Here is a 5,259-nt window from a genome sequence, read left to right on the forward strand (position 1 = left end):
TCACACCAAGTTCCATTGGGAAGTCCACTCCATGCTCCTCTGGACTGTCTGCTGATCTAGAGCATGAAGAATGGAGAAGGGATATTTCTGAGAACCTCCTGGGTCCGTGTCTCCAAGTCCTCCTGTGTGTGAGACTTTGTCCTGGTCACCTCCTCCTTTGTGTAGTAACACAGGAAATAATCTGGACTCTTTGGAGCTCGTTCTCGAGGTCTGCGTCGTTCTGGGAGATGCTGCTCTAACCACACACACACACACACACACACACACACACACACACACACACACACACATACACACACACACACACACAACAGGGTGGCGCTCCAGTTATACTACAGGTTCTATAATCATTAAATATTGCCCAGTCCATTCCCTGTATTAAAGGTCCATATTTGAGTGAGCCGAGATCTCAGAGCTCCTCCCTCTGAGTGTGTGTGTGTGTGTGTGTGTGTTAATGCCCTAGCTGTGATACCCCTCAGGTAATGCATTTCTTCCACTTCTCTTGTAAATGCCCCACTTCATTGTCTATGTAAATGAGCTACTGCTAAGTCACGCCCCCTTTTGAGAATAGCAGAGTTGTGCAACAAGCCGGGGGAGGGGCTAATCTTATATGAGGTCACATGACATGAGGGAGAAATTTAATCAGCTCGTATAAACCCCGACCCAAACAAACATGGAAAAAGAGCAAAAAGCATGAAATGTTGTTTTTTCCACTCATGGTTTGTTTTTGGCTTCCACACACACACACACACACACACACACACACACACACCGATGTGTAATAGGTGTCCTTTAATAGCGCTTACATCCCTCCGCTCCCTCACAGTCAGTGAGTGTGTGTGTGTGTGTGTGTGTGAGTGTGTGTGTGTGTGTGTGTGCCGTCTCTCTCACACAGAGAGGATTATCGCAGGACTCACGCAGACTCACGCATGGACGAATGAGTCAAATGTTTATGTCATGCTGGACGCGAGGACATCTGGAGCTACAACCGGCGTCTGGAGATATCATCTGCCATGACTCAGTGTGTGTGTGTGTGTGTGTGTGTGTGTGTGTGTGTGTGTGTGTGATCACCAGCTGACTGTTAGTGTGTTGTGTTTTTTTATAAGATAAATCACTCATTTTATAGTCTACCAGCGTTATTACTGCCACTGACGGTTAAAGAGTTAAAGCGTTAAATCTAATAATAATCTGATCTGATCTTTAATGTAATCAGTGATATTACTATATTATTATTATTATTATTATTATTATTATTATTATGATTATTATTATTATGATTATTTGAGGTTGAAGCCCACGTCCATGTCTGTGTGTCTCTCTGTACAGCAGAACTCTCTGTCTAACTTATTAATACAAAGAAATCCCATTCTGTAAGGTTGAGTATCTTACGCCTTGTTTACACTAAGTTGTCCTTCTTTGGTGCTCAGACAAATACACTCCCTGTTCTGTAATCGGAGAGTGAATCACAGATGAGAAATGGAAAAAGTAGATCAAAGGATAAAGATGAAGTTTTGTCTTAAAACCACTCCAGCGTGTTAAAATTCACTTATACCACTTCAGCGCTGTTATTTCAGCCAAAGTGAAAATATGAACTAATCCCAGTCAAAATATTCACTTTATCTTTTCTAATTAATATCTATTGGTGCAGGTGTTTGTTTACATTGAGACAGTAGCGCAATACAGTTTTTCTCAGTCGCTTTGGTGCGTTTCTCAGATCAGAATTAAAATTCTCATAACTATTAGTTTAACCTCCACAACATTTAGTCATTTGTGCACATCGTAGTAGCAATTTCTCCTTTCTCTGAACAAACTGCAAATGATTTTGGACATGTATCAGTTGCTTTCATACATTTCTCTGCTGTTTTTTGACATTTCCGTTTGCTTATGTCATGTCAGTCAAAATTAATTATACTTATGGATAGTCTTACTTTCATTGCTTGAGTCATTACACACAAAATTGTTGAACTAGTTATCAAATGTCAAATATTAGTCATCTGTCAAGCAAATTCTATACCTTTCTTTATCATGTTTTCCTGGAAATGTCTCCTAAATTGAACATTTGATATCAGGTGAATTGACCGGCATCCACATGAGCAAATGGCCCTGCGAGCAGCCATGGATGCAGCATGTGACATCATCACAGCAATAAACAGTCCTGCAGAGGATGGATTCGCCACTCCAGGAGATACTTTCCTCGCTGCATTGCGAGGGATAACATCCGTTGTGATGTAGATGAAAATATGTGGCCAGACAGACGGGAACGTCTGGATGTGCCAGAATGATTTACTGTACCTGTATGTTACAGTACTGTACAATACTGTATGTACTGTTACATGTACTGTATATTGTTCACATTTGTGCACAGCTCTACCAAAAGGGTGATTTTATGTTTGCATGTATTCTACAGTAAACAAGTGACTGTAGCATATTTTTCTTTTGCACAATGCTGTAGAATTACAAACACTTCTATACAGTAAAAATGTAAAACGTACGTATTTAGTGTCTCAGTTACTCCCAAACCTCCCACAACATCTACAGTAACTTTACTGCACATTTCAAATGGCTGTACAAGTAGGGCATAGTGCTGTCTTGAGCATTTTCAGGTGTCACCAAATATTTTTGCAATGGAAAACACTGAAATTATAAACTGTCATAGTGAAAACATGACAAAGCCATTTGACTATCTTGTTCATAAAGATGGTGTCAAGACTTTTCATTTTGATGGCACTGACAGTTTCATTGACATGAATACTTGCTTTTGAGGAATGGATTATCAATTTTGAGCATGTGACGTGCTTTCGCAGGCTATCCACTAGGTTTTGCAGTTTGCACTAATTGTTTTGAAAAATGCACTAACTGCTGTGCAAATGTTAATAGTGTTCTGAGAAACGCACCAAAGCCACTGAGAAAAACTGTAGTAGATTATTATAAAGTAGATTATTAAATCCCACACATAACTGTTCATAACATCACTTTTACTCCACATTTAGATTCACTGATGGTGCAGATTAAACTTCAGACAGAGATCTAAGGACTGCAGGAGATTCAGTAACGTCTAGACAGACAGTTTTGTGTGATGCTGCGACACGAAACAGACAGACAGACGGACAGACAGACAGACAGACGGATAGACGGACGGCCAGACAGACAGACAGACGGACAGACAGACGGACAGACAGACGGATGGACGGACGGACAGACAGACAGACAGACTGATAATCAGACAGACAGACAGACAGACAGACAGACGGGTTTCTGCTCCTCCAGTACATAAAACATAAACAGTGAGTTCTGAAATGTTCTCCATGTACAGACAAAACCTTTCTTTTATTTATACAGATATAGTGTGTGTGTGTGTGTGTGTGTGTGTGTGTGTGTGTGCATGCTTCTTGGTCCAGTTGATGGGATGTCTGATCCACCTGCTGTGCTCTTGCCCTTGCTGACACAACACTTTAATATTTCAGACACCTAAAGCCTGCACCATATGTCTCTCTCTCTCTCTCTCTCCCTCCCTCTCTCCCTCTCTCTCTTGCTCTCTCTCGCCCTCTCTCTCTCCCTCCCTCTCTCTCTCCCTCTCTCTCTCTCTCCCTCTCTCTCTCTTTCTCTTACCCTCTCCCTCTCTCTCTCTCTCTCTCGCCCTCTCTCTCTCTTCTCTCTCTCTCTCTTCTCTCTCTCTCTCTCTCTCTCGCCCTCTCTCTCTCTGTGAGAAACACATTCTTAGGAACAGATGAATATATAAAGATAGATTAAGAGGCAGCAATAGAGAAGGTGAGCACAAAGTCGTCCAAATGTCCTTGGGTCCTGCTCGAGACGTCCTACAGTGAAACAGCTCGGCCTGTATACCCCCCCCCCCCCCCCCAGTGAATGATGTGGATCAACGTCACAAGGTCACAAGGTCATGGGTCTGGAGCGACTGTATTATCTGATAAGAAGTCTTCAGAGCAGAGTGGTGATGTTTCTTCCTGAGAATGGACGACCCTGGCTTGAGGGATCTGTTCTTCATCTATCAGGGGTTAATAGGGTTGTCCAGATACACAAAGCAAGGCCAGCTCTTCTCACATATTGACTCCATTTGGTTGGTGGTGGTGACCCCGCCCCCAGCCCCTGGTGTTAGCCGTTCTTTGTTCTGGCCCAGCAAAGTGTCGGTGCCGCCATGGAGCTGGTTTTCTGTCGTAGTCCGAACTAGCCCCAGAACCTCCTCAGTGTAAAAGGGGTGAATGAGGAACCACTACACAACACCACACTACTACTGACACGTGTATGTAGATCATTAACAGCCCTGGGGTTCTCCACTGTTCCTGCAGCCTGGTCCTCCTGTGGAGAAGAAGAAGAGACTGTAGAGCGTGTACAGAAGGTCTCAGCTCTAATGGACCTTCATGTCTGTAAACTACTGTTTGTGAGATTTAAGGTTTCGCTAACAAACACACAACCAAACTTTGCTGCAAATTACAGAGACATAGTCTGTGTTTGTGTGTGTGTGTGTGTGTGTGTGTGTGTGTGTGTGTGTGTAGAATATGAGATATTGCTCAGCACCCGGCTCACCTCTTCTTACAGTCGGCTCAGAAAACATCTATAATAAACACACCGTGTCGTACTCAGTGTAGAAGTAATGACTGTTTCTGCGTCCTTTAGTAATAAATGAATCCCAACATGCCATGTCACATGACCTGAGTGCTCTAAAATAAAACTGTTACAGGACAAAACAATAGAATTAAGAATAAAACTATACATTTATTGTATTACTGTGTTTTTTTTTTTTTACTTTAGTTGTAACTTGTGACCTTTAACTATTAATTTCTACAGAAATACCCCTTAAGTATTATGTTATACAGTCAATATGTTGATTGTGCACGTCCTGTTTTCATCGTTACATTACTAGGTGTGTCTCGAAAGAAAAAGGAAAAATCACAGAATTACGCATAATAGTCAGCAGGTGGCAGCAGAGTCCTGACATTACACACCACTGTGGTCTGGTAACGCAACACTGTGCAATAATGGAGTGAAGTAAAAGAACAGACATTTACTGCAATATGTATTAGAGTAAAAGTAAAAAGGATCCTCTCAATTAAACGAAAGTGAAGTACAGGTGTGTGGAATATCTACTTAAGTTCAGTAATGAAGTAAATGTACTCCGTTACCTCCCTCCGCTGATTAAACACAATTTTAATTGTTAATTAGGAACAAAACAAAACAAAAAAGCCAATGAATTTTTCTTATATGTTTCTTTCGGAGAGATTTCCTTTATTTTTCCAGGACTTT

This window comes from Clarias gariepinus, chromosome 5 (genome assembly GCF_024256425.1).
Source record: "Clarias gariepinus isolate MV-2021 ecotype Netherlands chromosome 5, CGAR_prim_01v2, whole genome shotgun sequence".
Classification (NCBI taxonomy): Eukaryota; Metazoa; Chordata; class Actinopteri; order Siluriformes; family Clariidae; genus Clarias; species Clarias gariepinus.